Source organism: Malaclemys terrapin, chromosome 3 (assembly GCF_027887155.1).
Source record: "Malaclemys terrapin pileata isolate rMalTer1 chromosome 3, rMalTer1.hap1, whole genome shotgun sequence".
Lineage (NCBI taxonomy): Eukaryota > Metazoa > Chordata > Testudines > Emydidae > Malaclemys > Malaclemys terrapin.
In genome coordinates this window covers 122280005-122297088 of record NC_071507.1, presented here as the reverse complement: position 1 = coordinate 122297088, position 17084 = coordinate 122280005, and the positions used below count along the sequence as shown (strand labels likewise).

The following is a 17084-nucleotide window of genomic DNA, read 5'->3' as shown; positions in this document are numbered from 1 at the left end:
GTGTGGTTTCTGTCGGCATTTGCAGCTCCCTGTGCCAGTGGGGTTGAATATAGCCCACTGTAAATACTGCATGGTATGTTATGATAATGCATCTGAAGAGGTTGAGTTTTATGTGCTGCTTATTAATAAATGATAGCGCTCCACTGGTTTTCAAACAGTTCAGCAGGAGTTCACTGCCTCTAGCCTCAGCCTTTAGAAGATGTAATATTATTTATTTATTGTGGGATTTGTAAAATGCACCCATGACACTCTCTGCACACAGAAAACTTTAAAACAATTTACATAGTTAATTGACAAAACGTCAACCTAGATAGATTCCCACCCTTGAGTGCTGCTTAATACAGTATGTTTCCAATTCCTGCAGTTAGCCCCTTCAGGCAAAAAGCTGAGTAAATAGACTGGCCTTTTACCATGCCTTGAAGGTCAACAAATTCAGTCTGTCAAATGAATGGGTGATGTGAATTCCAGAGCTAAGGACCCTCCACCAACAATATTCTGCCTTCCGCCCCCGGTCAATTTTTCATGTCTCCTTATAAAGCTCATGCACAGTAGATAGACATACGGAGGTTAATCCTTATTACTAGTGACACTGGAAAAGCTTATGACAGATGCACACTGGGTCCCTTTTGGAAGACTGCACATTACGGAGATGATGGGGAGGATATTTTGAGCAAAACTGCCAGGAAGCTTAAAAACTGTATTAGGAAAAAGACTGTGCTTTTGCACTACATGTTTCATTTAATAAACCCCTAAGCCTCAAGGTAGGGGAATGTACAGTATTTGAGCAGATAATCTATGTAACAAATTAACCTCTGAAAAGAACCTCAACAGTTATGCTATTCACTAAGCTGTATCATGTTTTTTATTCAATAACTAAGCCCCATATCCCCAGTAAAAACACTTGATTACTCAAATACCCTCTAACTGAAACTGCTGGTACTCCCCGTTACACTCAGTAGGTTATATTTCTGCAGTGAGGCAGACACGTGAGCTCTCCTACTTGTGGACTATGTATCCACCTTTGCATAAAGAGCATGCATCACCAGGTTTCCTCTCGCACCACCCTGTCTCCATATAACCGTGGGTTACTGAGCTGAATCATCAACCTTCCAGACAGAAAAGATATAGGACAAGCCACTACCCTATGGGCTGGTGACACTGGTAAGAACAGCATGCATCCACACAGCAGTGGGGCGGGATTCTAACTCAGCAGGATTTGCGGAGCCCTAGCTAGGCAGTGGGGCCCAACTAACATGCTTCACAACACGCCACAGCCCCAAGGGGGTATGGTCTGATGTTTTGAAGATAAACCTGACCTACTTGGCTCCCAAGTGAATGGCAGGTGTGGGGGTAGGGACTGAAAAAGGGGTCGGCAGCACACACTGATTCTTTTTGCAACAGCAGTAGGAGCATGCCTGAGCAAGTTTCCCATGGAGTCATTCTTCGCTGCACTGGCAGGATAGGCCTTAGGCCCTCTGTTCATCTCCTATTGCTCCACTTCCCCCCCATGCCCTAAGTGGCACGGAGCAATAAGGAAAGAATTGACACTTGGTGCTGCAAACCTAATTTGAATCCCTGAAGATTTGCATCTGGCAGTAAGTTATCTAACAAAAGGGCAATAAAAGTAGTTTCTCTGCCCTGCAAGTGAAGGTCTGCCCCAGAAAAGGTCAGTATGGTGTGCATAAATTGTGTGAATGTATGGGCCAGCAGGTCTCAGCGTGTCAAACAAATGTCAATTCCAAATCAAATAGAACTTGTTCATTATAAATGAAGCTTTGTAGGAAGGTGGTTTCATACTTTGTTCATTAACAATATATACTGTACACGACTCTGTTACAGCCTGGGTAAATGGTTTCAGCTTATGAGCTTGAAGGACGATCTAGTCAAACTTTTGGGCAAAAATTCAAACTTCCTGTTCACGCTGGGCTCAGTCTAACCAAAGGAAGCAAGAAGGGGAAAGGAATGTGGTTGCCTGGGTCAAAGTTCAATGTAGAATGAGGAGCAGTTCTTGTTGAAACTCCCTCTTCTGTTATACAGCTTGTAATAGTATATTTATTTTCTTTTAAAAGGGTATTTTTGTGGTACTTCCTTGATGAAAGCACAGTTCGAAATGGCTCTATATACCAGACTAGTCTAGACAGAGATGCAAAATAAAAAAAATAAAATAAAAAAGAGAAACCACTTTGAAGTCTCCTTACCTTCCATCTCTTCTCATCTGCTGGACAAAATATGATGCATATTGTTTTCTGTAAAATGTTTGCTTCAGGAAAATATATTTTCTAGGTAATCATCCAAAACACAATATAATCATCCAAAATTCACTGGGGTTTTGGTTTAGATCCCATCCCTACTATCTCCAAAGTTCAGGAATATCTAGATAGTGGGAAGGTCTAATTTTCTCTTGGTTAAGCCAGTGTAAATCAGGAGTAACTCAGCAAAAGTCAATGAATTTACACCAATATAAAACCAATGAAAGTGGGATCAAAAATAGGCCCAGGTTTCTCATAATCATTTTCTTAGGCTCCAATCCTGGAAAGACCTACTTATACTCATGCTTAACTTTAAATACAGGCATAATTGTAGTAGGTTCAAGTCTTCCCAGCATGTGGGCTTAAGACAGTAACTCATCTATAATAAATAACAGATACATTGGACCTTAGACCTGTCACTGGTTCAAAGCTGACTATTGACTGTCCTGACTTTGAACTAGTGTAATGTTGAGAGAGAAGATCCACATTGGCATTAAAAGAAGGAAACATTCTCTGGCAGATTGGTTTGTTTTGTTTTTTTAAAGGCAGCTGTTTGAAGCTGATCAGAAGTTTGGAATGTTAGAGACTGATTAGTGGGCAGAGTGCAGGTGAAGCAGTTAAAGGTGTCTGATAAATGATGTTTCTCACATGACTACCATTACCACACATTTGTTTTCTCTCTTTCTCTGATCCATAATTAGAGATGGACTTTAACCAAAACTCCAAATTTGAACAGTCCTAAACTGTCAGGTCTTGGAATCTGTATCTGGAAAATAAAATGTTGCATCTCTGGCACACCTCTAATACAAACATGTCTATCCAGATATATATATCCAAGTTCAATTGCTATGTATAAAAGATCTCTTTGTAGAGAAGATTTCCTAAATTGTACTATAGTCTAAACAATCATTGAGTGAACACACTGAGGTCTTTTCATTTTAGCTGGAATCAACTTAGTGGGCAAGAAATGCATCTAATTGTTACGCTAGTTTCCATGTCAGCAAAATAACAGATGTACGGTATAATGGAGGAGGGGAAACTTACTTTTTGTTTGTTGAGCAGGTGCTACATTAACTATCCCATGGAACTTTCTCAAGTGTATTTGGAGCCAGTTGGAAAGTAGCCAAGAGCAAAACTTCCATTTGGTCCTCTAGACATCCAGCTGTGCAGCTGTAATGCCCCAATAAGCAGCTGAGGCAGTGAAGACACTGACACCTTGTCACTTCTCCTTCAATCATTTCTAACATCCCTTCCCCACCCCCACCCCAAAAAAACCCAGGAACTGCCTTCCCCCCACTACACACACAACCCAGCTGTAGGGTGACCAGACAACAAGTGTGAAAAATCGGGACGGGGGTGGGGGTGGGGGTAATAGGCGCCTATATAAGACAAAGCCTTGAATATCGGGAGTGTCCCTATAAAATCTGGACATCTGGTCACCCTACCCAGCTGCCAGATATGCCTATCAGTCCATGTTAGACTAAGTGCAGCCACAGACCAGGGTGATACCAAGTTAACATGGTTGTCTGGTGATTATTGCATTCAGCACATCAGAGGATGGAAATAAGTTTGCACACATGCTAAAAGGGGCTGCATAAGCAACACAATGACAGGCTTTGTTGTAAAGAAATGATTTGGCCTGCCAAGCAACTGCCATCCTGCTGGAAACCAGGGTCTGTATTTAATAGTAGTGCATAGAAAACTGATTAGCCACTGATTAGAGTGAAGCACTCAGAGGGAAAGAGGTTTATTGCCATTAGAAGAGATCTTATAGGCATCCAGTGTGGTCTATCCCTTTCAGTTTGCCCTGAAGGTCGATACAGTAGGACTATTTTTGAGCAGAGTGGAAACTGAGCTCCAAAGCAAAGGGATCCTCACTGCAAATCCCCTGCCAGATGCTTCCCCCTATATATAAGTGGGGCTACATCTCACATCCCTTCTGATTCCACTGTGACATAATGAATGGCACAGGGAGAGAGGTGGTCTCATCTATTTAAGTGCCCGTCTGTTTAGGGATTTGTAAATCAAAAAACCTATTTTTGGTCAAATGTCTGCCCTGGCATTTAAAAAAAAAATTCAGAATGAGGAACACAACAAAAACTAAGCAGACAAGGAAGAGAGAGTGCAGGTAATTACAGTAATTTATCATTGTTTCACTGACTTCTGTTTCAAGACTCAGCATTTCTGCAGTAGTGATAAAGTTCAAATATAGATCAAAACTTCCCCATTAGAATTTTGCTTTGGACAATCTATACAATTTATAGGAACAAATCATTGTATACAATTTATAGATAACACCAAGTTTGTCCAAAGATGTGGTCAATTCAGTTCTGAAGTGAGTGATAAATCTCACCACAAGGAAGGTATAAATGAAGAAAAAGTCTTAGTTTATTGGAAAAAAATTAATGTTAGGGTTTTATCCAGTTAACTGCTCAGCACCACACAGGATTGAGCCCATGATGGGGCTAGTCATGGGATTGGGAGGGAGTACAATAACCTGGCACTCTGCTGTCACAGCCAGATTGGCTAACGTTGTTCTCCTGATACCTGAAAAGGGCTCGTCTTGTTTTGGTACCTATATGAAATTTAAAAATAGGGCTGATCAAAAATTTACCTTTTTAAAAAAAAAAACATAAATTTAGGTTTTCGACTATGCAAAAATCTTTTCAGGAAGTTCTACCTTCCTCAAAAAAGATAAAAAATAAAAAAAATTTCCAGTGGAAGCCCGCAAAACTGAAATTTTTTGGCTGAAACCTATGTTTTAGTGTCGGAGCACCTATAATTCTGAAATAGAGTAGATCAGGAATTTTTCAACAAAACCTTTTTCCACCTGTAAATTCTGATTGGTCTAACCTGAAACTTTTAGTGGGGAAGGATCAGTTTTTAAAACATTTTTTCAAGCTGATAAATTAGTCAAAAGTTATGAAACAACCCATTTTGACATTTTCAAAAAGAAAATTTTCTATTTTGCAGTTTAAAACAGCTTTTTGTTTAGAAATTTAAACTATAGTATTTTTTTTTTTTTGTAAATGGTCAAATTCTAAACAAAAGATTACAAAAGATTATCAAAATGAAATGTAGAATCATAGAATATTTTCAGAGGACACAAAGAAACATTTCAATTGACCAAAACCAATTTTTTGAGGGGTGGGGACAGAGTGACTTTTTTGGTTTCCAAAATGTTTTGATATTGACTGTTTATCCCAATTCAGGATGGGAAAATTCTCCAAAATCTTCACAGGATGGGAAGACCTTTGCCCACTCAGCTCTAATCAGAAGCATTTTTTGCTTCCATCAGTTCCTGCAGCAAGGGAATTAAAAACACTTCATTTTCCACATTTCCAAAAGTGAGAAAACTACAGGACCAGATGCTGTGACAGTGGTTCTGAACAGAAGAACCCATTATTGTCAATCGTAGACTTTTATGCAGAGCTATTGGGTAAATATTTTGCTTTCTCCCCTCTCCCCTCCCTCCCGGGGAAATTTCAACTTCTGATTGAAAAAACAAAAAACACATATTTTTTTGCCTAAAAGCTAAAGGAGTTTATGCTAAGCCTAAGAAAACAAGCAATGTATGGTGGGTGAGAGAAATGGACAATTTATATTATATACATAGAGAGATATTGAGTTATTGGTTGACAACCAATCAATCCATTATTAGTTAGACATTTTCTTTAAAGTGTCAGAGGAAGTGGATCTGGAGAAGGATTTTGAAGGAGAGGCTTTATGGAGACTAAAGTGGCTTTATGGAGACTAAAGAAACTTGTAAGTTTTTTGTGAATATTTAGTAGCAAACGATGTTTTCTGTTTTGCCCTGTTTCGTGAATTTTAATAAATTAGCGATGGTAAAAACAGTGATCCAGATCTTCTGAGGGTCCATTTACTTCAACTGAGTGGTGCCAATTTATGCCAACTAAGACTCTAGCCAAGTGACTTTTCTTTTTCTTTCATGTGGTTGTTGGAGAGACAGAGGTTAAGTAGGACAATATAGGAGCTCACATATATGTTATTGTTGTTTCTGCACAGTTCAGCATGGTACCAAAATCTGCACCTTTGTAATCTTATCACACAGCAGAATTAAAATGTGCAGAAAATAAAAGGCAAGTCCTCCTGCAGAAGGGTCAGAAAATAAACCAACTGTTACATGGTACAAACCTCCAATCAGACATCACCCTTAGTATAAGATGACACACAGCATCGCAAATGTCCTGCTACAGCTACTGTACTCAGGATTGGATGCCAGGCCACTGGGAACTCAGGTTTTTTTCTCTTCCATAGAATTAACTAAACACTCTCAAAAGATCCTGTCCCAGCTTTCACTTAGGCCTGGTCTACACTAAAAAGTTAGGTCAACCCAGTTACATTGCTCAGGGGTGTGAAATATCCACACCCCTGAGCAATACATGTACCAACCTAGCCCCAGGTGTAGACAGTGCTGTGTCAATGCAAGAATTCTTCCATCAACCTAGCTATTGCCTCTCGGGGAGGTGGATTACCTGTGCCGACAAGAGAACCCCTCCTGTCAGCATAGGTAGTGTCTACACTGAAGCACTGCAGCAGCACAGCTGCAGCAATGCAGCTGTGGCATTTCAAGGTAGCCAAGATCTTAATTTCATCTAGAACCTGGGAAGCATTTGGGGGCACTCTCTTATTTCAAAGTCCTGATTAGGTGCATGCAGGGAAATTACACCTTATGTCAATAAGTTTTACAATCTAAAAGCAAGGTTATAAAATAATGAATAGATGTTGGAAGAACTAAAGCATCAGACCTTTGATCCCGCCCATATACACTAATAAAATAACTAAAACCAAAGCAAATTGGCATCTGGCACTTCTGGGTGTAGTGATATGGCAGTTATGAATCCAACAGAACACAGCAAGTATTTCCACTTGCTATCAAGGGAGGTCTTTAATAACATTGTTCAGTAACACCTCACTCAGTTTGGTTGATTTCTGTGTAAGTGAACAACAAAACAAGCTACATGACCCCTGCCCGGGGCAACACAGCTGGTGATAACGTGACAGATTGGACTTTGCCTTTCAGTTTGGGATTTGTCTCTTATTACATGACCAGTCTGTAGCATGGATTATTGTCTGAAGTTATAGATCTAGAGCAGTGGTGGGCAACCTGGGAGCTGCGGACGGCCGTGCCTGTGGACAGTCAATGTAAACAAACTGTCTCGCGGCCCACCAGTAGATTACCCTGACAGTTACCCACCACAGATTTAGAGTGTGTACAAGTGGCTGCTGTGATTGTAGCAACAATGTTAATGCCCTTTCAGCATGGGAATGAGAGCATGCATGTGTTTACACACGTTCATGGTAAGTGGGGCTTTCAGAGCTACAGCAAATTCTGTCATCATCCTGGTTCTGTTTTGTGTTCCTCTTTGCAGACTTAAAACTTTGCAGACTTAAAACAGTTCACATACCATACTTTGCCTTATCGATGAAGTGCTACATGTGTACATTCCTGACATTAAGGTGGCTATAGGTTTTATCTTGAAATCTGCTTCTAGGGATAGCAAATATCTGAATCTTTCCTACTTCTCATAACATCTCAGAAAACAATGTGTGGCTCCAGATGTGATTGTGCTGGCAAACAAAATCCCAGTGCTGCATATCAGCTTTCCAACAAGGGGCTGGGAATTGTTAACTAGAGTATTCCCCACGTTTTAACAGCTGAGATAAAATGACAACTACCAAGACTCAATCTACAAGGTGGTGTGTGCTCTCAACTCCTCCTGACCCTTAAGTTGAGGGTTCTCAGCATCTCAGAAGAGGTGCCCAGTACCTAGCATTATCACACTACAGGTAATTGGCCATGAATAAATTTAGGTTGGAAATTAGAAAGTAGTTTCTAACCATCAGAGGAGTGAGGTTCTGGAACAGCCTTCCAGTAGGAGTAGTCAGGGTACACAACCTAACTAGTTTTAAGATGGATGTTGATATATTTATTAACAGGATTATATGATGAGATTGCCTATAATAGCAGGGGACTGGAGACTGGACTCTATGCTGGGACTGACAGCAAACATCAGCCATGCCTAGTGGTTTGTGGGGTGTGGTAGGGGAACCTAGTCCCTCCAGCTCTACTGGGTTCCAACCCAGGGCCCTAGGAAGCCGGGGGACTTCACTGCTAATGGTTTAAGCATCAGCTTCTATTACATCCCCTGGGTCACTTCCTACCACAAATTGCATCCCAGGCATCTCCTCAGCTGGCGGTGGCCTAGCATCCCTGTCAGTATCTGCAGTCGGCGAGTCATCTGCAGCGTAGTCTGAGTACTATTTTTTCTGTACACTTCCTGAAGTTAAATACACTATATATGAGCCTGCAAACATGGGCAATGGCCTCTCTGCTTGAATCCTGATCTCTGACATAATATGCAGCTACAGCTTTGCTTATTAAAGGTCAGAGGTTGCAGAGGTTCGACATATGTTTGGCATTATTTGAAAGAGCCATGCCTCTGGTAAAAAGTCTGTAAACACATGTACAGCTAGGGGCTAAAATAAATTATTGCTACTATCACAAGGGCTTTTCAGATACCCAAGAAAAAGCCTGAACATAGCTACTGCCTAATTTCCACAACTTTCCTTCCCCCACACCACCCCCCTTTAATGAAGCTGAGGAAGAGTACTGAGGGTCATATGAACTCCATTTATTTCAGTGGAATTACTCTATACTTACACCAGTGTAACAAAGATCAGAAACCTCACCTGTGTCAGACCCTCCACCCACAGATCTCCCCTCTATGAAAGGAAGAGGTCAGAAGCACCATTCCCCACTTCCCAGAGACCATGTGCCAAGGATTTGTGCATGGGGTGACAGTGCATTATACATATCTTCCCAACACCAATTCCCTAGGAAATCCAGTGAAATGTGAATGCAGCCTGAGTTTGTATTTCTGCAGAGTCCTTCTGTCTTGTGGAATCCCATTTGAGGGAGGGCTCCAGGGGAAGTAGCAGATGGGGAACTCCCTGGCAATACAGCTCTAATGGAGTTCGTGCATTCTCAGGTTGCTGGAAAGGCAAAGAGCCTGGAGGCCCATACAGATGGTCCTGGCTCTAATGTATCTCAAAGATTCCTTAATTACCGAAGTTGAACCTCTTGCCATTCTGTGGAAGGGAGAAGTCTACCCCTCCCAAAACAAAAAGCCTCCCCAAGTCCCTAGTGCAGATTTCCCATGGGAGGGAGAAAACTGGCCTGAATTTGGCCCCAGTCTTATGGTTTCCTAATTGAACATGAGAACACAAAGAAGTGAGCTTACAATGAGCAATCCGCCAGCGCGCACTGCAAATACCTCTTCACAGAGCCACACACCGAAATACCTGGACTAATCACAGGTGGACCTACAGCTTTAATTATTTGAAAAGAATAGAAATAAAGAGCTGTTGGAGCTCCATTTTTTTTACCTTTTATTTTAAACCTCATGCTTCATTTTAGTCTCAAGAGGCACGTTCAGTCTCAGGAGCTGATGTTCAGTTCTAGGATTGTGGGCTGCCCTAGTCAACTGGAAAATGCCCACTCTCCCAGCTGACGCAAGAGGCTAATATTTACAAAAGTGGCCTACGATTTTGAGTGCCTGGTTTTGAGACCTGTAGGCTTAAACTCTAAATGTACTGCAAAGGTTGATAACCAGTTTTGATTACCGCGGTGAATTAAAGCTAAAGAGGACCAAGAGCAAAACCTGTTTCCAGGGTTACCCTGTCACATAACAATGGTAAAGGAAACACAGAACTAGTGACTTTCTTCTAACACTGAACTAAGAAGTTAATACTAGAATATGGGAAACAGTATGCCTTAGAACCATTCCATCTCTCTACTTCACAAGAGAGCTTCTACTTTCCATGGGCCCACTCTTGCCTGGTTTCCTGCTAAAGTTTAAAGAAACAGTACTTTTATCCTCAAATTCCCTCTTACACATGTACATTTCCAGCCCTCCCCCACATCATACACCCTGTATGACAGATCCTTAGCAATAATTAACAAAAATCCAGTCAAGTCACCGGTTTTATCACTCATTCAGATATGGTTATCTTCTGGCTTTGGTCCAGTTAATTCACTTGGATTATCAAACATAAAAGGCGTAGACTACTGTTTCTTCTCAAAAGGATTGTCTCCATTCACTAATGCTGTGATGCAAGTAGGTAGAGCTAGACAGAAAATGGTTTTCCCATCTCACAAGAATTTCTGAGATTTCAAATAATTTCCTGACATGACTCAGGAGGAAGTTGAAATCTCAAAAATTTTAGTGAAGCAAAAATCAGAACTAAGAAATTCATTAGGTCAATCCAACTGTTGTGTAAAATTCAACATTATATTTATGTTCTATAAATTAAATTTCAAAAACAAAATTGTGTTTCTAAAGTGAAAAACAGACTTTTTTCTCCAAAAGGTAAAAATGACACATTTTAACAATTTCAAAACTTTTTTCAATAATTTTTCTCAATGGGAAATTCATCAGAACAGACCCTTTCCATAACCAATTTGGGTTTCGACAAATCATTTTATAATGAAAAAACATTTTGTCAAAAAATTCCAGACCAGCTCTACTACTAGAATCACGTGTCAATGCAACTAGGTTTAAAAAATAGCTGTAGGTATAACCTGTTTCTTCTGTATATTCCTTTAGGGAACTGCAAAGCAGCAACAGAATCAGGACTTCAGTGAACACAGCCTGGAAGCCACAGCATTGAGGGGCTTTTCCAAAAGTGTCTGTAATTAATGAGCATGCGTAGGGCTAAAATCAACAGTATCCTTCCTAAGATTTGGAACTAGAAGTGCTACTGAGCAGACTTACGCAACGACAATTTGAATAGACCACAGATGGTTCAAAAAGTTCAATCTCAGGGTATGTCTACACTACAAAATTAGGTTGAATTTATAGAAGCCAGTTTTATAGAAATTGGTTGTATACACCCGATTGTGTGTGTCCCCACATAAAATGCTGTAAGTGCATTAAGTCGGCGGACCGCATCCACAGTACCGAGGCTAGCGTCGACTTCCGGAGCGTTGCACTATGGGTAGCTATCCCACAGTTCCCGCAGTCTCCGCCGCCCATTGGAATTCTGGGTTGAGATCCCAATGCCTGAATGATGCAAAACAGTGTCGCAGGGGGTTCTGAGTACATGTCGTCAGGCCCCTCCCCCTACATCAGAGCAACGGCAGACAATCGATTCGTGCCTTTTTACTTGGGTTACCTGTGCAGACAACATACCACGCCAAGCATGGAGCCCACTCAGCTCAGCTCACCGTCACCATATGTCATCTGGGTGCCGGCAGACGTGGCACTGCATTGCTACACAGCAGCAGCTAATTGCCTTTTGGCAGTAGACGGTGCAGTATGACTGGTAGCCTTCATCGGCGATCTGGGTGCTGGCAGACGTGGGGCTGGCAGATGTGGGGCTGCATTGCTACACAGCAGCAGTCCCTTACCTTTTGGTAGAAGATGGTATATTACAACTGGTATCCATCATCGTCATACTGCCTTCCCAATGACGATGATGGCTATCAGTCGTAGTATGCTATTTTCTGCCAAGCACCCAGAAGATGCCGAGGGCTATCAGTCATGCTGCACCATCGTCTGCCAGCTTAAGATGTAAAAAATAGAACCATACGCTGGAGCATATCAGTTTGATGCTCCAACAGCAGGAGCATTGACTCTTGCCTTCTGTCTGCAAGCTGACGCCACCTATCATCTTCAGCCCGCCACTTGCTCTGTTCATCCCGCGATTCAGCCTGCCACCTCTCCTCTCATTCATCTTGTGCTTTTCTGTAGTCTGACATTGACTGCCTCCACGCATTCTGCTGTGCTCTGTCAGCGTGGGAGGATATCTGGAGCTCCGAGAACATATCATCCCGAGTCCGCCGTTTTTGCCTTCTAATCTTCACTAGACTCTGTGAAGGAGAAACATTTGCAGCTGGTGGAGGAGAAGGGAGAGGTGGTTAAAAAAGACACATTTTAGAGAACAATGGGTACGCTCTTTCACGTTAAATTTTGCTGTTCACATTACACAGCACATGTGCTTTCGTTACAAGGTTGCATTTTTCCTCTTATATTGAGGACCTGCCAGTTTGGTGTGAGAGATCACTCAGGCAGTGCCAGGCAACAGATTTCGGCATGCAGGCAGCCATGGTAAGCCACAGTCTTTTGGCTTTTTTAACCTTCTTAACATGTGGGAATTGTTTCAAACAGTAGCGCCCTCATTTCCCATACCAAGCACCCATTGGGTTGGCCATTTAAAATGGGTTTGCAATGTAAAAGGACAGGTTTCAGAGTAGCAGCCATGTTTGTCTGTATCCGCAAAAAGAACAGGAGTACTTGTGGCACCTTAGAGACTAACAAATTTATTAGAGCATAAGCTTTCTTAATGTAAAAGGAGGGGCTGAGGTTTCCGGGTTAACATGCAGCACAAACCCAACTAACCCCCCTCTCCCCCCCCACACCCAATTCTTGGGGATGATCACTTCACTCCTCCCCCCACCGCGTGGCTAACAGCGGGGAACATTTCTGTTCAGCAGAGCAGGAACGGGCACCTCTGAATGTCCCCTTAATAAAATCACCCCATTTCAACCAGGTGACCGTGAATGATATCACTCTCCTGAGAATAACAAAGAGTGATAAGGAATGGATGTTGTCTGCATGCCAGCAAACACCAGGACCATACGCTGCCATGCTTTGTTATGCAATGATTCCAGACTACGTGCTACTGGCCTGGCGTGGTAAAGTGTCCTACCATGGCGGACAGGATAAGGCAGCCCTCCCCAGAAACCTTTTGCAAAGGCTTTGGAAGTACATGAAGGAGAGCTTTCTGGAGATGTCCCTGGAGGATTTCCGCTCCATCCCCATACACGTTAACAGACTTTTCCAGTAGCTGTACTGGCCGCGATTGCCAGGGCAAATTAATCATTAATCATTAAACACGCTTGCTTTTAAACCATATGTAATATTTACAAAGGTACACTCACCAGAGGTCCCCTGTGTGCCCTCAGGATCTGGGAGCACGCCTTGGGTGAGTTCGGGGGTTACTGGTTCCAGGTCCAGGGTGATAAACATATCCTGGCTGTTGGGGAAACCGGTTTCTCCGCTTCCTTGCTGCTGTGAACTATCTACATTATCTTCATCCTCATCTTCCTTGTACCCTCAACCCACTTCCCTGTGTGTTTCTCCATTGAAGGAGTCAAAGCACACGGTTGGGGTAGTGGTGGCTGCACCCCCTAGCATGGCATGCAGCTCCGCGTAGAAGCGGCATGTTTGCAGCTCTGCCCCAGACCTTCCGTTTGCCTCTCTGGCTTTGTGGTAGGCTTGCCTTAGCTCCTTAATTTTCACGTGGCACTGCTATGCGTTCCTGTTATGGCCTCTGTCCTTCATGGCCTTTGAGACCTTTTCTAATATTTTGCCATTTCGTTTACTGCTAAGGAGTTCAGCTAGCACTGATTCGTCTCCCCATATGGCGAGCAGATCCCGTACCTCCCGTTCTGTCCATGCTGGAGCTCTTTTGCGATCCTGGGACTCCAGCATGGTTACCTGTGCTGATGAGCTCTGCATGGTCACCTGTGCTCTCCATGCTGGGCAAACAGGAAATGAAATTCAAACGTTCACGGGGCTTTTCCTGTCTACCTGGTCAGTGCATCTGAGTTGAGAGTGCTGTCCAGAGCGGTCACAATGAAGCACTGTGGGATAGCTCTCAGAGGCCAATAACGTTGAATTCCGTTCACACTACCCCAATTCCGACCCGCTAAGGCCGATTTTATCGCTAATCCCCTCGTCGGAGGTGGAGTAAAGAAACCTATTTAAAGGGCCCTTTAAGCCGAAAAAAGGGACTTAGCCGTGTGAACGTGTCCAGGCTTAATTCGATTTAACACTGCTAAATTCGACCTAAACTCATAGTGTAGACCAGGCCTCAGACTAAGGCCATGTCTACTTTGGCAACTGAACAACAAAACTTTTGTCTTTCAGAGGTGTTAACACACACACGCACACACGCACCCCGAAAGACAAAAGTTTTGCTGACGACAAGCACCAGTGTGAACAGTGAGTTGTTGTCAGGAGCACTTTTCTGCCGACAATGCTTATGCTGCTCACCGTGGGTGGAAGTTTTTTGTCGGCAGGAGAACTGACAAACAGCGGCTACACTGTGCGCCTTTTAGCGACATGGCTGTAGTGACACAGCCGTGTCGCTAAAAGTTGCGTAGTGTAGACATAGCCTAAGACTGATTTTGAATACTTCTAAAGTTTGAGTCAAACTATTTGTACCAGGCTATCCCAGACTTCTGTGGAAACTGGCTCTCTGTCTAGGGTGACCATATTTCCTAAAGGGAAAATGGGACATCGCGCAGGGCTGGCCCAAAGGCACCCCCCGCCCCCTGCATGGGGCTGGCCTGAGCCTCTCATCCGAGCTCTGCCTGCTCTCCCCCCCAGCCCCACAAGGCTGGGCTGGTGTCGCTGCTCACCTGAGCCCTGCCTCTCCCCCTGCACAGGGCTGGCATCACTGCTCTTCCCTTCCACACACACATTCCTCTGCACCTCACCCCATTTTTTGGACAAAAATGGGCATTTGTCCTGTTTGCTCTTGCCTACTGATCAAGTCAGCAAAAGCAAATGGCACAAATGCCCACTTGTGCCAAAAAAAGTCAGGACGGCCAGGACAGGGCTTAAAAAAGGGACTGTTCCGGCCAAAACGGGATGTATGGTCAACCTACCTCTCTCCTGAGACAGATATCCCAATGCCCCTGTTGTCATCTATTCCTGCCTGCCTATATGGTAAAGCCAGGCCACCAATGAGCAAAGCTAAGGGTGAATTGCAGAGAGCTTGAAGGGGCTTGTTCACCAGAACTAAACACTCTGGTGCAGTTCACGGTTTGCCTAAAATGGATAATTTAGGCAGCATTCTCATCACTTCCCAACTGTTAGTTTTTAAACCTTTTACATGTAAATCATTATTTTGGCTCAGAGGAAATTCACATGTTTACTTTCTTTCTTTCATTAAGATTGTTTTAGTATACAGTGAAGATGAGCAACCAATGGTAACCAAAGAGAAAAGCTGGAGAACACGATGAAAGCACTTTGCATTTGGTTTGGTCTGGATAATTAAAAAGCAAATTGCGTGTCAATATTGCTGTGTTTTATTCACCAATTTCATAAGAGCACTCCAGCTCATTTTCTTTTCCCCCCTAAGTCTTTCATGCAGAGGCTAGTCTGAACACACAGTAAGAGCTTTAAAAAAACAAAAAAAAACAAAAAACACACACACACCAAAAGCTACCCACAGGCAAGACCAGTATTTGTTACTTACTTCGTTATTTTAAAGTAAATGTTATTAACTGATTGCAAAGGCATAAAAGCAAGAGGCAAAGGCAAATAGCTTAGTGATACCAAAGCTTGTCACTCTAAGGTAATTTCAATATTAAGGCAACATTAAGATCACGCAGATGACAGCACTGATAATTGCTGTCCTGACATTTATTCAGCAGAGTGATTAACCTTTCTTCCAGTGACTTGTATAACTCCCATTGGCTGCAGTGGGTACAGGACTGGAATTTATGGGTCTGAAAAAATCCCATTGACTTCAATGGGCTTTGTATCAAGTACTTAATTATGATTATTTTGAGAGATTTTAAAGGGCAGAAGGTGCCATTATGTTCATTCAGTCTGACCTCCTGCATAACATCCACCTTAGGACCTCACCCAGTAATTTCTTCATCAAGCATCAAACTACAGTTTGGGCTTGGGCTATAGTATATATTTAGAAAAATATCCAGTCTCTATTTTAAGACTTGAAGTGATAAAAAAAAAAAAAAAATCCACCACATCCCTAGGTAAGTTGTTCCAATGGTTAATTATCCTCAATGTTAAAATTTGGTGTCTTAGATCTTGTCAGAATCAATTTAGCTTCATTTTACAACCATTGGATCTCGCTATGCTTTTCTCTGTTAGATTAAAAAAGACACCTGCATCCCAATCTCTTCCCCATCTATGTACTTGTATATGGTGATCAAGTTGTCACTCTTAACTTTCGCCTGCATTAACTAAATTGATTGAGCTTCTTAAGTCTCTCACTAGAAGGCAGGTTTTCTAGGCCTCAAATGATTTTTGTAGCTCTTCTCTGAACCCTTTCCAATATTTCAACATCCTTTTTGAAGTGTGGACTCCAGAACTGTACACAGTGTTCCAGTAATGGTCACACTAATACCATATAAAGAGGTAGTACCACCTACCTACTCCTATGTGATATTTCCTTGCTTATGCATTCAAAGATCGGTTCACTTTCTCAGTTATAGCATTGCATTGGGAGTTCATGTTTAACTGGTTATCTACCATTACTCCTAAATCCTTTTTAGTGTCTCTAATTTCCAAGATGCAGTTTCCCATCTTGTAAGTGTGATCTACATTCTTTGTTCATAGACGACTTTGCATTTGGCTGTGTTAAAACAGATGAACTCACCTTCCCAAGGAACCGGACTGGTCTCCCCTCCCCGCCCCCCCCCTCCCGTGTACACCTTCCATTATATACTATTTTCTTTTGTAATATAGCAGTGAACTGGGAGGAGGTGAGGGCCTAATTTGGTGAGATTCTGAGCACCTTCACCTGCTCTTTAACGTCAATGGGAGTTGAGGGTGCTCAACACCTCACAGTTTGCCCCCCCCAAACACACACACACCTGTAGGGGGTTAAAAGCAGGTTTGTAAAGCCCAATTATTCCGCATTTGATGTCTTTGATTGTTTTTACTTGGAACATCTAAGCTTTTCAGAAGGAGCCTTACAATAGCTATGTGTCTTCCCATTGTAGCCTACTTTAGTTATATATTTTCCTGGAGTTTTGCTAGTTACCTGAGA

General features: G+C 42.5%; 1 long non-coding RNA gene across 6 annotated transcripts in view; it reads right to left on the bottom strand.

Annotated features, from left to right (window-relative positions):
- The window catches only part of LOC128833552 (uncharacterized), a 174211-nt gene that overhangs the window by 130134 nt on the left and 26993 nt on the right, over positions 1 to 17084 (bottom strand). The gene's annotated exons all lie outside the window — the stretch shown is intronic.